The sequence below is a fragment of the Pinus tabuliformis genome, chromosome 6 (assembly GCF_031772625.1).
Source record: "Pinus tabuliformis cultivar Carrire ecotype Pingquan chromosome 6, CPIR1, whole genome shotgun sequence".
Lineage (NCBI taxonomy): Eukaryota > Viridiplantae > Streptophyta > Pinopsida > Pinales > Pinaceae > Pinus > Pinus tabuliformis.
Window position 1 is genome coordinate 1,721,789,205 of NC_142292.1, and position 18,350 is coordinate 1,721,807,554.

Genomic DNA, 18,350 nt, shown 5'->3' on the forward strand with positions numbered 1-18,350 from the left:
CATTTATTTTGATATCCATTAGTATACCATTTTATTCAATGCTAGTATCTTCATTTTCAAGGCTCATTTTTTTTTGTAGTTTATAAATGTTAATTTTTCAAATCTCCCTATCCCATTTAGTTCGAGGCATGGTGGATATTATTCTCTTGTATATTATTATCTTTTTTTTTACGTGTTATTGAATTCTTTTTTATCTTTTTCCCCTTTTGTTTTTTTTGTTTTGTTTTCTGTTGTTGTTCATGGATATTGGATATTGGTGGCCGCTATGTCCACAAAAACTATTCGGGCAGATCCACCAAAAGGGATCACCTCCCGCCGGCTCATTAGCAGAGCCTAACACCAAGAGCATCAAGGAGAATTGACCCTGCAACCTAGCAAAGGTGCATTAATGACGAGAACTTAACCAAGAGATATCCCTAAGGGCTCCCATGTTATTGGATTCTTAGTTTAAGGTGGTGTTGAATTTTTAGTGGTATTGTGGATATTATCAAGTGTTTATATTCTCTTTTTTGTTTGCTATCAAGTTTTGATATATATATATATATATATATATATATGAACTTAAATTTTTGTGTTTAATTAATTAATTAAGTTTTACTATTTGAACTTTTACCTAAATATCTTCTTTAGGTTCGATAAAAAATCATGTTCTTTTATTAGATCTAGATTATTGTTTCTAGTGTGGCTCCGAAAATAAAAGAATAATTTTTCTTTTCTTCATGAGATCCAAGTCTTTATTTTCTTTCATGAAATCTAAAACTGTGCAAATACTTACAGTTGGCAAACTCTAAAATAAATATGTTTTTGGTGTATATTTGCCCAATAGGGTTATGATGTGTTGGGCCTTTGAAGTTGAAAATGTAAGTTAACATATATAAAAAATAAAAAAATAAAAGTAAAAAACACTTGTATGTCTTGACTATTTGATATTATGGTCAAGCAAAGTAATTCATTGGTGGGAAATATGCACATGATGGGGATGGTGGAGAGGAGAATTTTTAAAAAATGATGTTAAGATATAATTTTTTTAATGTATATAATGATTGATACATGTCAACGAGGACTTGCTGAGGTGGTTGAAAGAATGATTGTTTGTTTAGGTAAGCAATATTTGTGTTTTTCATTTATAAATTTGATCATAAAATCATACTATGATTTACTATTGGGGAAACTATATTGTGACAAAACTGAAGTATTTTAGCATCCAAAAATTAACAAAATTTGTAAATATCAAAATTACATCAAGTTTTTCTTGAGGAATATAGCCTACCACTGTAACTATGAACTGAAATTTAGAAGAGCAACATAGAAAATGAGTATAAGTAAAGTAAACAAAAGCCATCTCATCCAATTTTCGGGGAGTTCAATTTTTCTATTGCAATTGGTTCTTTGTTGCTTCCTAGGGCGCAACGTGGGTTTGGAGAAAGACCTAAATGAGTTTCAATGTGCTACAAACATCTATTCGAACCACACACAAAGCATTGAAGTTCATCAAGCATAAGGAGGATCTCATCCTTGGCTTTGTTACAGTGTAACATATTCCGCGCCTATAACATCTTTGGGTGCCAATAGATATCAATCATGTACTAAAGTTGACTAAAATGACCAAGAGTGTGGCCAACATTAGGAACCCAATCAAAGATTTCACTTACCATAGTATCATTTAAGAAACCATGTTCACTTGCAATTTCCCTTTCGTCCTCGACAACTTCATCCTGGATGGATTGGGGCATATGAGAGCAAAGAGCCTCATAGAGGATTCCACCCTTTGTTGGAATATGGATCTACCTTGATCCCTATAATAGGTGGCACCATGTTGGCTTTGAGCACATTGACTTGGCATTATAGCCACTGACTTGTGAACCAAACAAAGCTCAAGATGCAAGGGGTCAAGGTAGGAGACAAAAGTGGGAGGTTGAGAAACAAGAACAAAGAATGAAGCCATGAGGGATCAAGAGAGTGGGGAACAAGGAGAGTGCTAGAGTGGTTGGTGGATTTACGACCAAAAATGGATTGTGAAGAGGTAAGAATTTAAGGCAGGTAGCGGAAGCGGGAGGTCGTGAATGGAGAATAGAGAGTGAGGGTAGCGAAGCTAGTTGGAGATGACTATAGGACAAAGAGATGGGTTCGAGAGAGGAATGAGGAGAGAGCTAGAGTGGCCAGGGAAAGGAGAAAGCTTTGTAGCTAGAAACAAAAAGTGAAGAAGCAAGAGTAGACAGGACTAGAAAAGAATAAACTTACCCAATGAACATGTTGACCAAAGACCAGAGAGAAAAGCTTGCTTCACTAGGAAACAATCGAACAAAACCAAAAAGCATGGAGATAGAGTGAATGTAACCATCTTGGTGCCCATTCCTTGTAATAAATGTGTAATGTGGGTGCTGAGGGACATGAGTGGTTATAAAACCTTTCGAAAGTGAGACTTGTGCCATGAAATGACCCTTGGAGCATGTAGAGTCTCACACTTGCATTTGACAGTGCATCTCACTTCGCTCAGAACAAATGATCAACATGAGAAGAAGGGGACGTAGTGAGTTCGTTAACAATGTTTGTAGCCTACCACTCTTTGAAATAATTGTTGTATTAATTCTTAGATGAAATGTCATTAAACTAGACCCATTGTCTTGTTCAACTTGTGTTATTCTTGTGTGCGAACATTGATCTTGAATCTGAGACACGATGGATAGTTGATGACTTTGGGGGGCACGTGGCCACATCCGTTGAACAAAACCAACAAGCATGGAGATAGAGAGAATGTAACCATCTTGGTGCCCATTCCTTGTAACAAATGTGCAATGTGGGTGCTGAGGGACATGTGTGGTTGTAGAACCTTTAAAAAGTGAGACTTGTGCCATGAAATACCTTTGGAGCATGTAGAGTCTCACACTTGCATTGACAATGCATCCCACTTCGCTGAGAACAAATGATCAACATGAGAAGGAGAGGTAGTGAGTTCATTAACAATGCTTGTAGCCTACCACTCTTTGAAATAATTGTTGTATTAATTCTTACATGAAATGCCATTAAACTAGACCCATTGTCTTGTTCAACTTGCATTATTCTTGTGTGTGAACATTGACCTCGAATCAGATACATGATGGATAGTTAATGACTTTGGGGGGCACGTGGCCACATGCATTGACATTAATGTTTTGTGGGATGGTGACCATGCACCCCCACAACTGGCTTCTTTCTAGCACCCCATTCAGGGTGGAAGGAATGATTGTTATCCTTTCTACCCAAATTCGTTTGTTGCAAGTGAAATGTTGAGCTCCCAATGGGTATATTGTTATGATGGTTTTAAACGCTATGTTGGTAAATCCCGAACTTATGACAAATCCCACTTACCTTGGTTCCATCCTTAGAATGTGGTGAAGCACTGATAGGTTTCATGGGGATATATGTTCCATAATAAAAAATGTAAATTTTGATTCATAGATTCATAGATTGATTCAATAAGATGTGGGTGATCTACCATTTAAAAAACGTTCAAGGGATCTCTTAGCTTTGAAACTTATAGAAATGTTTTTTCAAACATATTATAATCTTAGGTGGACACTAAATAAAGCTCTTAAATAATAATTAAAATAAAAATGTAATAAATAATACATAATAGCGACTAGTAATGACAATATTAATGGAGCTTGGTTGACTTAAAAAATGGAGGGACATTGCCACCTGCATAAATGATTACACATTTTATGGACATGTTCATCTTTATTGTCTTTGTTATTATTCATAATATAATGAATATGAGCAAACATGTTAACCTTCCCAATCCTGATAGCCTTAGATATAATCAATGTATAAGCACACACTCCTTATCCAATTCACCTTTTAACCTTGATCCTTTCACACACTATGACTTTATAGACTATGATTGTGACCATTATGTTCTAATACACTCTATATAACCCTTGTGATCTATACACTCATATTTCAAGTACACAAATTGCTTGATATTGATTATATAAGCCATATTTGATTTGTTGATCTAGTAATCCATTAACTAATAACCCCCTATTATGTATTGACCTATATAGACTATTGTCAAATGTTAGTTAACATTGATCTTTTGTCAAACTTACCCACTCATGATCCACCAACTAATCCATTAACCACATAATCCCCTATGGTCCATCCACTTATTAATCCCAATGAGCATTATTAACCATATGAAATGCCAATGACCATGGTTACCTTGACTATATGAATTGTTTAGACCACATTCTCTATGCACACAGTTTCTGCATTCACTACCACTATTAATGATGGTTGCTTAGACTATATATACTATGTAAAACATATTCGATAAGTACACTAACATCGTGCTCACATATCCACTAATCATAATCACATGAGTTATTAATTCTATCAATGTCAAACCTTTTAACCCATGACCTCATTAACTTATCAATTTTGTACACTCTCGACCATATTGAGTAGTGTTGGCCATTTTTTCCTTTCACTGATCACTATTCCTTGGGGTTGACCATGGCTTATATAGTAACACACTCACCCATAGCTCCCTGCTCCATATTGACCTTTTTTTTGTGGAATTTTTTTGAGTACCTTGTTAATGCCACACGAATATCTACAAACAATAATTTTCTCACATGTACATATCCTATGACCTTCAAAATTGAACATGTGATCTTCAAGGAGAAAATACATGTTCTCAACCATTAGGTCCACTCATGTTGTACAAACCTAGATTGACCTATGTTCACTAGTATGAATTAGTAATTTATTGTGGTTTCTATCAGAACTAGCCACTTACCATTGGCCCACCAACTAGCTCATACGAAGGCCTTGGAGATAGTAATGTGTAGATAACCGATTCAACTCTACAAATATGTCATGATGAAGAGCAATATCACGATGAACTCATGAAGGGCCACTAAATCAAAGTATGGGAACAAGCAAGTACAACTAAGCATCCATGTGATAAGTGTTATGAAGGATAGACAAGGTGACAAAAGAGTAGCTAGATGACAAAAAGGACCTGATATATATCAAGAAGGCCACTTTCCACGAAGGGAGAAATGACATGACAAACTGGGGGGGAAAGTGATCGATGGCCGGTACCCTACCAAGAATAAGTTCAAACAAAGGCTTCATGACATCGAAGGAAGAAGGAGATCAAGCGGCTGAAGGACCCATGAAGAAGACGTTGTTGATGAATGGACAAGTCCCTAGCTAAGAGGGAGTTCTAACAAGTTCCCAACTACAAAGGAGCTTGGGGAAGTTCCTTGTCAGAGGAAACTTGGGCATGTCTTCCCCAATCAAGGGGAAGAGATAGACACAACATTCTTGTCTTCACTTGGCAAGAAATAACGGGAGGATTGGGCAATCATTTGGCATCTGATGCTCTTTGAGTATGTGTAGGGCACCCAAGGGAAGAGTAGGCAAGAGGAGCGATATTCTCTGAGGGCTGGGAACCCAAGAAAAGAATTGTCCTAGAAGGTCATACTCAGGGAACACCTGGGTGGGTATGTACCTTTAGAGACAATGACCCAGGTGTTTATAAGCCATTAGCCTTGCCAAAATTGTGCTCTGATCTTATGAGAGATAAAGCTGTTAGTCAAGGCCTTGCTATGAACAATGTTGGCTAATATGATGCTATAATAGATGGGTTGCCAATCCGGTTTCTCTTATGTGAATTATTCAAGATTGAAAAATAGCCAAACACCTTGTAATGATTTATGAATACCTCCCTAGTTAAGAGGGGGTGTTGAAGAAAGTGTAACTCGGTTCGATCTTCATAAATGTACTTTTGGTATTTGTATTTATTCAAGAAAATAAAAAAAATAATATATATATATATATATATATATATATATATATATATATATATATATATATATATATCATTGAGTTTCTTGCTCATTGAAATAGGCCTAGCACATGTTAAAGTGTTATAAAGAGTCAAAATAAAATGTTGAAGACCTAAGGGCATGTCACCCCAGGTATATTTATGTATTAGAGTCAAAGATATTCCTACCCTTGTGCCTTCGTTCGGGTCGTGCGCCTGTTCAAACCCCAAATTTCCTTCGGGCGGGCCGGGTCATCCCGTGTCGTGCCATGTGTGGGGGTACGCAGGCACACTGGGCATGCCTAAAATGCTAACTCATGACCGCCCGTGTGCCTTCTTTGTTCGGGTCATGCACCCATGGAAACCCCAAATTTCGTTCAAGCGATTCGGGTCAGCTCGCCCAGGGCGGGTCGGGTCGTGCCGTGCCATGTGTGAGTACCTTGGCACACGTGGCCGTGCCAAAAATTCCAAGTCGTCACCACCCATGTGTCTTCTGCACATTTGTGCGGCCGGTTTGCCCAACACTCCCGCGGGCCTTCGTTCGGGTCGTGCACCCATGGAAACCCCAAATTTCGTTCGGGCCGTGCACACATGTAAACCCCAAATTCCATTCGGTCGGGTCGGGTTGTGTCGTGTGTGGGTGCCCGTGAAAATGCGTTCGAGCGAGTCGAGTCGGGTCGGGTCGTGCCGTGCCATGCGTGGGTGCTCGGGAACATGTGGCCAAGTAAAAAATGTTAGGGCGTGACCACCCGTGTGCCTCCTGCATGTTCGCGCGACTCATTTGCCTGACGCTCCGTCGTGCCTTCATTCGGGCGGGTCAGGTCGTGCCGTGCATGGGTGCTCGGGCATATGTGGCAGTGCCAAAAATGGTAAGTCATGACCCCCCGTGTGCCTTCTACACGTTCGTGTGGCCCGTTTTCCCGACGCTGCCTTGTGCCTTCGTTCAGGTCGCACACCCATGGATACCCCAAATTTCGTTTGGGTTGTGCATACAAGGAAACCCCAAATTTTGTTCGGGTCGGGTCGTTTCGTGTCGTGTGTGGGTGCCCGTGCAAACGCGTTCGGGCAGGTCGGGTCGACTTGCACAAGGCTGGTTGGGCTGTGTCGTGCCATGTGTGGGTGCTGGGGCACACGTGGCTGTGCCAAAAATGCTAAGTCGTGACCGCCCATGTGTCTTCTGCACGTACGTGTGGCCTGTTTTCCTGATGCTCCCTCGTGCATTCGTTCGGGTCGTGCGCCCACGGAAACCCCAAACTTTCGTTCGGGTCATGCGCCCATGGAAACCCCAAATTTCGTTCGGGCGGGTCGGGACATGTCGTGTGTGGGTGCCCATGCAAACGGGTCGAGTCGGGTCGGGTCGTGTCATGTCATGTGATGTGATGATGCCCAAGGCACACATGGCCATATAAAAAATGCTAAGTTGTGACTGGGAGTGGTCTTTGTGCACGATCGTGCTGCCCGTTTGCCTGAATCTCCCTTGTGACTTCGTTTTGGTCGTGTGTCGAAGCCCATGTAAACTCATTTGAGCGGGTCGTTTGCCGTGTAAACACTCATTCAAGTGGGTCGTTTGCCATGTAAACTCGTTCAGGCGGGTCGTTTGAGGGCGCTCGTGTAAAATTGTTCGGGTGGGTCGGGCGAGGTCGTCCGTGCAAAAATGTTCGGGCGGGTCAGGCGAGGGTGTCTGTGCAAACTCGTTCGGGCGGGTCATTCGGGCCGGTCGGGCGAGGGCATCCGTGCAAACCCGTTCGGGCGAGGGCGTCGGTGCAAACTCGTTCGGGCGGGTCGGGCGAGGGCATCCGTGCAAACCCGTTCGGGCGGGTCGGGCGAGGGCGTCCGTGCATACTCGTTCAGGCGAGTTGGGCAAAGGCGTTAGTGCAAACTCATTCGGGCAGGTAGGGAGAGGGCGTCCATGCAAACTCGTTCGGGCGGGTCGTTTGAGGGCGTCTATGTCAACTCGTTCGTGCGGGTTGTTCGGGAGAGCGCGCACCCGAGCGAACGAGCCCGTATCAAAAAAAGCTAAGTTGTGACCCGAGGTTGGTTTTGTGGACGTTCGTGCAGCTCGTTTGCCCGGCTCTCCCTTGTCGCTTCGTTTCGGTCGTTCGGGCACCCACGTAAATTCGTTCGGAAGGGTTGTTTGAGGGCGTCTGTGTGAACTCGTTCGGGCGAGGGCGCGCCCGAGCGAATGAGCCCGTATAAAAAAATGCTAAGTTGTGACCCGAGGTTGGCTTTGTGCACGTTTGTGAAGCTCATTTGCCCGGTTGTCCCTTGTCGCTTCGTTTCAGTCGTTCAGGCAGGTCGTTTGAGGGCACCCGTGTGAACTCGTTCGGGTGGGTCGTTCGGGCGAGGGCGCGCCCGGGCTAACGAGCCCGTATCAGAAAATGCTAAGTTGTGACCCGAGGTTGGCTTTGTGCACGTTCATGCAGTTCGTTTTCCCGACTCTCCCTTGTTGCTTCGTTTCGGTCGTTTGGGCGGGTCATTTTAGGGCGTTTGTGTGAACTCATTCGGGCGGGTCGTTCGGGCGACGACGCGCCTGGGTGAACGAGCACATATAAAAAAATGCTAAGTTGTGACCTGAGGTTGGCTTTATGCACGTTCGTGCAGCTCGTTTACCCAGCTCTCCCTTGTCGCTTCGTTTCAGTCATTAAGGTGCCCATGCAAAAGCGTTCGGGCGGGTCGTTTGAGGGCATCCGTGTGAACTCGTTCGAGCGGGTTGATTAGGCGAGGGCGCACCCAGGAGAACGAGCCCATATCAAAATATGCTAAGTTATGACCCGAGGTTGGATTTGTGCACGTTCGTGCAGCTTTTTTTCCCGGCTCTCCCTTGTCGCTTTGTTTCGATCGTTCGAGCGCCCATGCAAAATCGTTCGGGCAAGTCATTTGAGGGCATCTGTGTGAACTAGTTCGGGCGGGTCGTTCGGGCGAGGGCGCACCCGGGCAAACGAGCTCGTATAAAAAAATGCTAAGTTGTGACCCGAGGTTGGTTTTGTGCACGTTCGTGCAGCTCGTTTGCCTGGCTCTCCCTTGTCGCTTCGTTTCGGACATTCGGGCGGGTCGTTTGGGGGCACCTGTGTGAACTCGTTCGGGTGGGTCGTTCGGGCTGGCGACGAGACTGTATCAAAAAATGCTAAGTTGTGACCCAAGGTTGGCTTTGTCCACGTTCGTGCAGCTCGTTTTCCCGGCTCTCCCTTGTCACTTTGTTTCGGTCGTTCGGGCGCCCATGCAAAATCGTTCGGGCGGGTCGTTTCAGGGCATTCGTGTGAACTCGTTCGGGCGAGGGCGTGCCTGGGCGAATGAGCCCATATCAAAAAATGCTAAGTTGTGCCCGAGGTTGGATTTGTGCATGTTCATGCAGCTCATTTGCCCGGCTCTCCCTTGTCGCTTCGTTTCGGTCAATCGAGCGCCCATGCAAAATCGTTTGGGCGGGTCGTTTGAGGGCTTTCGTGTGAACTCGTTCGGGCGAGGGTGTGCCCGGGCGAACGAGCCCGTATCAAAAATGCTAAGTTGTGACCTGAGGTTGGCTTTGTGCACGTTCGTGCAACTCTTTTTCTCGGCTCTCCCTTGTTGCTTTGTTACGGTCATTCGGGCGCCCATGCAAAATCGTTCGGGCGGGTCATTTGTGGGCGTCCGTGTGAACTCATTCGGGCGGGTCGTCTGGGCGAGGGCGCGACCAGGCGAATGAGCCCGTATCAAAAAATGCTAAGTTGTAACCCAAGGTTGGCTTTGTGCATGTTCGTGCAGCTCGTTTGCCTGGCTCTCCCTTGTTGCTTCGTTTCTGTCGTTCGGGCGCCCATGCAAAATCATTCGGGCGGGTCGATTGAGGGCGTCTGTGTGAACTCGTTCGGGCGGGTTGTTTGAGGGCGTTCGTGTGAACTCGATCGGGCGGGTCGTTCACGTGAGGACGCGCCCGGGCGAACGAGCTCGTATCAAAAATGCTAAGTTGTGACCCGAGGTTGGCTTTGTGCATGTTCGTGCAGCTCGTTTTCCCGGCTCTGCCTTGTCGCTTCATTTCGGTCGTGTGGGCGCCCATGAAAATTCGTTCAGGCGAGTAGTTTGAGGGCGTTCGTGTGAACTCGTTCGGGCGGGTCGTTCGAGCGAGGGCACGACCGGGCAAATGAGCCCGCATCAAAAAATTCTAAGTTGTGACCCGAGGTTGGCTTTGTGCACATTTGTGTAGCTTGTTTGCCTGACTCTCCCTTGTCACTTTGTTTCAGTTGTTCGAGCGCCTAGGCAAAATCGTTTAGGCGGGTCGTTTGAGGGCATCGGTGTGAACTCGTGTGGGCGAGGGCGGGCCCAGGCGAACGAGCCCATATCAAAAAATGCTAAGTTGTGACCCGAGGTTGTCTTTGTGCAGGTTCGTGCAGCTCGTTTGCCCGGCTCTCCCTTGTCGCTTTGTTTCAGTCGTTTGGGCGAGTCGTTTGAGGGCGTCCATGTGAACTCATTCGGGTGGGTCATTCGGGCGAGGCCGCGCCTAGGCGAACGAGCACGTATCAAAAAATTCTAAGTTGTGACCCGAGGTTGGCTTTGTGCATGTTCGTGTAGCTCGTTTTCCCAGCTCTCCCTTGTCACTTTGTTTCAGTCGTTCAGGCAGCCATGCAAAATAGTTCGGGCAGGTCGTTTGAGGGCGTCCGTGTGAACTCGTTCAAGCAGGTCATTCGGGCGAGGGTGCGCCCGGGCGAACGAGCCCGTATCAAAAAATGCTAAGTTGTGACCTAATGTTGGCTTTGTGCACGTTCGTGCTGCTCGTTTTCCCGGCTCTCCCTTGTCGCTTCATTTCGGTCGTCCGGGCGCCCATGAAAAATCGTTTGGGCAGGTCGTTTGAGGGCATCCGTGTGAACTCGTTCGGGCTTGTCGTTTGGGCGAGGGCGCGCCCGGATGAACGAGCCCGTATCAAAAAATGCTAAGTTGTCACCCGAGGTTGGCTTTGTGCACGTTCGTGCAGCTCATTTGCCCGGCTCTCCCTTGTCGCTTCGTTTTGGTCGTTCGGGCGGATCATTTGAGGGCACCCGTGTGAACTCGTTCAGGCGGGTGACGAGCCCATATCAAAAAATGCCAAGTTGTGACCTGAGGTTGGCTTTGTCCACGTTCGTGCAGCTTGTTTTCCCGACTCTCCCTTGTCGCTTCGTTTCGGTCGTTCGGACGCCACAGGCAAAATCGTTCGGGTGGGTCGTTTGAGGGCGTCCATGTGAACTCGTTTGGGTGAGGGCACACCTGGGCGAACGAGCCCGTATCAAAATATTCTAAGTTGTGACCCGAGGTTGGCTTTGTGAACGTTCGTGCAGCTCATTTTCCCAGCTCTCCCTTGTTGCTTTGTTTCGGTCGTTCGGGTGCCCATGCAAAATCGTTCGGGCGGGTCGTTTGAGGGCTTTCGTGTGAACTCATTCGAGCGGGTCGTCTGGGCGAGGGCGCACCCGGGTGAATGAGACTGTATCAAAAAATGCTAAGTTGTGACCTGAGGTTAGCTTTGTGCACGTTCGTGCAGCTCGTTTGCCCGGCTCTCCCTTATCCCTTCGTTTCTATCGTTCGGGCGCCCATGCAAAATAATTCGGGCGGGTCGTTTGAGGGCGTCCGTGTGAACTCGTTCGGGCGGGTCGTTTGAGGGTGTCCGTGTGAACTCGATCGAGCGGGTCATTTGGGCGAGGGCTCACCGGGGCGAACGAGCCCGTATCAAAAATGCTAAGTTGTGACTCGAGGTTGGCTTTGTGCACGTTCGTGTAGCTCGTTTGCCCGACGCTCCCTTGTCGCTTCATTTCAGTCGTGTGGGTTCCCATGCAAATTCGTTCGAGCGGGTAGTTTGAGGGCGTCCGTGTGAACTCGTGCGGGCGGGTCATTCGGGCGAGGGCGCGACTGGGTGAACGAGCCCGTATCAAAAAATTCTAAGTTGTGACCCGAGGTTGGATTTGTGCACATTCGTGCAGCTCGTTTTCCCGACTCTCCCTTGTCGCTTCGTTTCGGTCGTTCAGGCGCCCATGCAAAATCGTTCAGGCGGGTCGTTTGAGGGCGTCCGTGTGAACTCGTTCGGGCAGGTCGTTCGGGCAAGGGCGGGCCCACGGGAACGAGCCCGTATCAAAAAATGCTAAGTTGTGACCCGAGGTTGGCTTTGTGCATGTTCGTGCAGCTTGTTTGCCCAGTTCTCCCATGTCGCTTCGTTTGAGTCGTTTGGGCGAGTCGTTTGAGGGCGTCCGTGTGAACTCGTTTAGGTGGGTCGTTCGGGGGAGGCCACGCGTGGACGAATGAGTACGTATCAAAAAATCCTAAGTTGTGACCCGAGGTTGGCTTTGTGCACGTTCGTGCAGCTCGTTTTCCTAGCTCTCCTTTGTCGCTTTGTTTCAGTCGTTCGGGCGCCCATGCAAAATAGTTCGGGCGAGTCGTTTGAGGGCATTCGTGTGAACTCGTTCGGGCAGGTCGTTCAGGCGAGGGTGCGCCCGGGCGAACGAGCCTGTATCAAAAAATGCTAAGTTGTGACCTGAGGTTGGTTTTGTGCACGTTCGTGCAGCTCGTTTTCCTGGCTCTCCCTTGTCGCTTCGTTTCGGTCGTGCGAGCGCCCATGCAAAATCGTTCGGGCAGGTCGTTTGAGGGCGTCCGTGTGAACTCGTTCGGGCGGGTCGTTCGGGTGAGGGTGCACCCGGACAAACGAGCCCGTATGAAAAAATGCTAAGTTGTGACCGGAGTTTGGCTTTGTGCACATTCGTGCAACTCGTTTTCCCGTCTCTCCCTTGTCGCTTCGTTTCGGTCGTTCGAGCGGGTCGTTTGAGGGCGCCCATGTGAACTCATTCGGGCGGGTCGTTCGGGGGAGGGCGCACCCAGGCGAACAAGCCCGTATCAAAAAATGCTAAGTTGTGACCCGTGGTTAGCTTTGTGAACGTTCATGCAGCTCGTTTGCCCGACTCTCCCTTGTCGCTTCATTTCGGTCATTCGGGCGGGTCGTTTGAGGGCGTCCGTGTGAACTCCTTCGGGCGGGTCGTTCGGACGAGGGCACGCCCAGGCAAACGAGGCCGTATCAAAAAATGATAAGTTTTGACCCGATGTTGGCTTGGTGTACATTCGTGCAGCACGTTTGCCCAGCTCTCACTTATCGCTTCGTTTCGGTCGTTCGGGCGCCCATGCAAAATCCTTCGGGTGGGTCATTTGAGGGTGTCTATGTGAACTCGTTCAAGTGAGGGCGCGCTCGGGCGAAAGAGCCCATATAAAAAATTATAAGTTGTGACCCGAGGTTGGCTTTGTGCACATTTGTGAAACTCGTTCTCCCGGCTCTCCCTTGTCACTTAGTTTCGGTCGTTCGGGCGGGTCATTTGAGGGCGTCCGTGTGAACTCGTTCGGGTGGGTCATTCGGGCGAGGGCGCACCCGGCTGAACGAGCCCGTATCAAAAAATGCTAAGTTGTGACCCAAAGTTGGCTTTGTGCACGTTCCTGCAGCTCGTTTTCCCGGCTCTCCCTTGTCGCTTCGTTTCGGTCATTCGGGCACCCATGCAAAATCGTTCGGACAGGTCGTTTGAGGGCTTCCGTGTGAACTCGTTCGGGCGGGTCGTTCGGGGGAGGGCACACCCAGGAGAACGATATCGTATCAAAAATGCTAAGTTGTGACCTGAGGTTGGCTTTGTGCACGTTCGCATAGCTTGTTTGCCCGACTCTCCCTTATCGCTTCGTTTCAGTCGCTCGGGCAGGTCGTTTGAGGGCACCCGTGTGAACTCGTTCGGGCAGGTTGTTCGGGGGAGGGCGTGCTCGAGCGAACAAGCCCATATCAAAAGATTCTAAGTTGTGACTCGAGGTTAGCTTTGTGCACATTTGTGCAGCTCGTTTTCCTGACTCTCCCTTGTCGCTTCTTTTCGGTCGTTCGGGCACCCATGGAAAATCGTTTGGGTGGGTCATTTGAGGGCGTCCGTGTGAACTCGTTCGGGTGAGGGTGCGCCTGGGTGAACAAGCGCATATCAAAAAAAGCTAAGTTGTGACCCGAGGTTGGCTTTTTGCACGTTCGTGCAGCTCGTTTGACCGGCTCTCCCTTGTCGCTTCGTTTCGGTCGTTCGGGCGCCCATGCAAAATCGTTCGGGCGGGTCATTTGAGGGCGCCCGTGTGAACTCGTTCGGGCGGGGGCGCACCTGGGCGAACGAGCCCGTATCAAAAAATGCTAAGTTGTGACCCGAGGTTTGCTTTGTGCACATTCGTGCGGCTCGTTTTCCCGGCTCTCCCTTGTCGCTTCGTTTCGGTCATTCGGGCAGGTCGTTTGAGGGCGTCCGTGTGAACTCATTCGGTTGGGTCGTTAGGGCGAGGGCGCGCTCGGTCGAATGAGCCCGTATCAAAAATTCTAAGTTGTCACCCGAGGTTGGTTTTGTACACGTTCGTGCAACTTGTTTGCACGACTCTCCCTTGTCACTTTCTTTCGGTTGTGTGGGCGCCCATGCAAAATCATTCGGGCAGGTTGTTTAGGGCGTCCGTGTGAACTCGTTTGGGCTAGGGCGCGCCCGGGCGAACGAGTCCGTATGAAAAATGCTAAGTTGTGACCCGAGGTTGGCTTTGTGCACATTCGTGCAGCTCGTTTTCCCGGCTCTCCCTTGTCACTTCGTTTCAGTAGTGCGGGCGCCCATGCGAATTCATTCGGGCGGGTCGTTTAAGGGCGTCCGTGTGAACTCATTCAAGTGGGTTGTTCAGGCGAGGGCGCGGCCGGGCGAATGAGCCCGTATCAAAAATGCTAAGTTGTGACCCGAGGTTGGCTTTGTGCACGTTCGTGCAGCTCGTTTGCCCTACTCTCCCTTGTCGTCGGCTTTGCCTTGTCGCTTCGTTTCAGTCATGCGGGCACCCATGCAAATTCGTTCGGGCGGGTCGTTTGAGGGCATCCGTGTCAAGTCGTTTGGGAGGGTCGCTCAGGCGAGGGCGCGCACGGGCCAATGAGCCCGTATCAAAAATGCTAAGTTGTGACCCGAGGCTGGCTTTGTGGACGTTCGTGCTGCTCTTTTGCCTGCCTCTCCCTTGTCGCTTCGTTTTCGTCGTGCGGGCGCCCATGCAAATTCCAGATGATACCAGCGACAAGTTTTCCTTCTGTGTGAAAGGTGGGTTGGTAATCAAGTTGCTTTTTCACATTTGCCTGAACGATGGCGTTGGGTCATTTGTAGGGTGGTCAATTTTCATCTTCTCTCCATCCCCACTCGGTAGCGCATGAGCGGTAATGTTGGCCATACTCGTCCTGCGAGGCATATGTGAACAATTCCCCTTCCACTCTCCAAGTTCTTGGAGCTGTATGGGCTATTGTGGTGTGGCTCCCTGGCTCGTCCTAGTCCCCTTGTGCCCCTCCAGATGATACCAGCGATAGGTTTTCTTTCCGTGTGAAAAGTGGGTTGGTAATCAAGTTGTGTTTTTGGGTTTGCCTGAAAGATGGCCATGGGTCATTTGTAGGGTGGCTGATCTTCATCTTCTCTCCATCCCCACTTGGTAGCGCATGAGCGGTAATGTTGGCCATGCTCGTCCTGGGAGGCATATGTGAACAATTCCCCTTCCGCTCTCCAAGTTCTTTGAGCTATATGGGCTGTTGTGTAGTGGCTCCCTGGCTCGTCCTGGTCCCCTCGTGCCCCTCTAGATGATACCAGCGACAGGGTTTCTTTCTGTGTGAAAGGTGGGTTGGTAATCGAGTTGTGTTTTCGTGTTTGCCTGAACGATGGCCTTGGGTCATTTGTAGGGTGGTCAATCTTCATCTTCTCTCCATCCCCACTTGGTAGCGCATGAGCGGTAATGTTGGCCATGGTCGTCTTGGGAGGCATATGTGAAAAATTCCCCTTCCACTCTCCAAGTTATTAGAGCTATATGGGCTGTTGTGGTGTGGCTCCCTGGCTCGTCCTGGTCCCCCTCGTGCCCCTCCAGATGATACCATCAACAGGTTTTCTTTTCGTGTGAAAGGTGGGTTGGTAATCAAGTTGTGTTTTCGGGTTTGTGTGAACGATGGCCTTGGGTCGTTTGTAGGGCGGCCGATTTTGATCTTCTCTCCATCCCCACTCGGTAGCGCATGAGTGGTAATGTTGGCCATGCTCGTCCTTAGAGGCATATGTGAACAATTCCCCTTCTGCTCTCCAAGTTCTTGGAGCTGTATGGGCTATTGTGGTGTGGCTCCCTAGCTCGTCTTGGTCCCCTCGTGCCCCTCTAGATGATACCAGCGACAGGTTTTCTTTCCGTGTGAAAGGTGGGTTGGTAATCGAGTTGTGTTTTCACGTTTGCCTGAATGATGGCCTTGGGTCATTTGTAGGGCGGCCGATTTTCATCTTCTCTCCATCCCCACTCGGTAGCGCATGAGCGGTAATGTTGGCCATGCTTGTCCTGGGAGGCATATGTGAACAATTCCCCTTCTTCTCTCCAAGTTCTTGGAGCTGTATGGGCTATTGTGGTGTGGCTCCCTGGCTCGTCCTGGTCCCCTCGTGCCCCTCCAGATGATACCAGCGACAGGTTTTCTTTCTGTGTGAAAGGTGGGTTGGTAATCGAGTTGTGTTTTCGCGTTTGCCTAAACGATGGCCTTGGGTCATTTGTAGGGTGGCCAATTTTCATCTTCTCCCCATCCCCATTTGGTAGCGCATGAGCGGTAATGTTGGCCATGCTCGTCCTGGGAGGCATATGTGAACAATTCCCCTTCTGCTCTCCAATTCCTTGGAGCTGTATGGGTTGTTGTGGTGTGGCTCCCTAGCTCGTCCTGGTCCCCTCGTGCCCCTCCAGATGATACCAGTGACAGGTTTTCTTTCCGTGTGAAAGGTGGGTTGGTAATCGAGTTGTGTTTTCGCGTTTGCCTGAATGATGGCCTTGGGTCATTTGTAGGGCGGCCGATTTTCATCTTCTCTCCATCCCCACTCAGTAGTGCATGAGCAGTAATGTTAGCCACGCTCGTCCTGGGAGGCATATGTGAACAATTCCCCTTCCGCTCTCCAGGTTCTTGGAGCTATATGGGCTATTGTGGTGTGGCTCCCTGGCTCGTCCTGGTCCCCCTCGTGCCCCTCCAGATGATACCAGCGACAGGTCTTCTTTCCGTGTGAAAGGTGGGTTGGTAATCGAGTTGTGTTTTTGCGTTTTGTTTGAATGATGGCCTTGGGTCGTTTGTAGGGTGGCCGATTATCATCTTCTCTCCATCCCCACTCGGTAGCGCATGAGAGGAAATGTTTCCCATGCTTGTCCCGGGAGGCATATGTGGACAATTGCTCTCTAAGTTCTTAGAGCTGTAGGGGCTGTTGTGGTTTGGCTCCCTGTCTCATATTGGTCCCCTTGTGCCCCTCCAGATGATACCAGCGACAGGTTTTCTTTTCGTGTGAAAGGTGGGTTGGTAATCGAGTTGTGTTTTTGTGTTTGCCTGAATGATGGCCTTGGATCGTTTTTACGGTGTCCGATTTTCATCATCTCTCCATCCCCACTCGGTAGCGCATGAGCGGTAATGTTGGCCATGCCCATCCCTCTTTCCCATCCCAAGATAAGAATGTTGAAAGTTTTCTCGGCGCTCCTTTGAGCCTTCGTTGTTGCGGTCCCAGATGGAAGACCAAAACTTCGTCGTGTCTATGTCGCTATCGTTTCCCTCGGTTGTTGCCAATAGAGAATTTTGATTGGATTGGGTAGCCATTTGTGGCTCCATTGAAATTGGCTCATCGTTATATTGTTCACCTCCTCCCTGTTTGGTGCGGAGGGTTTTGCTTTTCGTGTGAAAGGTGGGTTGGTAATTGAGTTGGTTTTTCTGGTTTACCTCAAGAATGGCTTTGGGTCGTTTGTAGGGTGTCCAATTTTCATCTTATCTCCATACCCACTCAGTAGTGCATGAGTGGTAATGTTGGCCATGCTTGTCTCAGGAGGCATATATGAACAATTCCCCTTCAGCTCCACGTTTTGGGAGTTGTATGGGTTGTTGTGGTGTGGCTCCTTTTGATGGCTAGCCTCTTCATTGTTCGGCTGTTTATGGTGGTGCTGGTGTCTTGTGCTTGTACTCTTTCCATGTTGGCATTGTCGGTTGAGATGCATACATTTAAGAGGGATGTGGAATGGTTTTGGTTGTAAACCACCTACCCTCCCTCTTGCTTGCTTTTTCCATCGGGCGATGTGAGGCACTATTCTCCTTATTGTAAAGTCAAGGGTTGGCATTCCTTTCAAAGTGCACATCATTCGTGGTTGCGTTGGCTTTGAGGTTTTGATAGATGTGTTGGCCCATATGTTTGATCGAGGGGTCGTCTTTTCCCTTGCATCTTGCGTGCGTGGCAGGCTTTTGTGGTTGGAAATGTTAAGTCACAACATTTATGGGCATTTGTTGTTTCAATTGTGTATGTGCTCCTGGTCCAATGGGGAGGAGACTTGCTATGTCGATTGTGGGGGCTATCTGGAAGAAGGATTTCGAGGTGGAACGCTTTGACCTCCCTCCTTTGAATGGAGGTGGTTGTAGGGGAAAAGTATTCATCGTCTAGTCGGTAAAGCTGTGGGAAATCTCCTAGGTTGCCTGTACGTAGGGTGCCGGGGGTGCGGAGCTACCCGATCCCTCCTCCTGTTTGGATATGTTCTTGTATTGTGTAGCAAGCCTCTTGATTTTCATTTATTT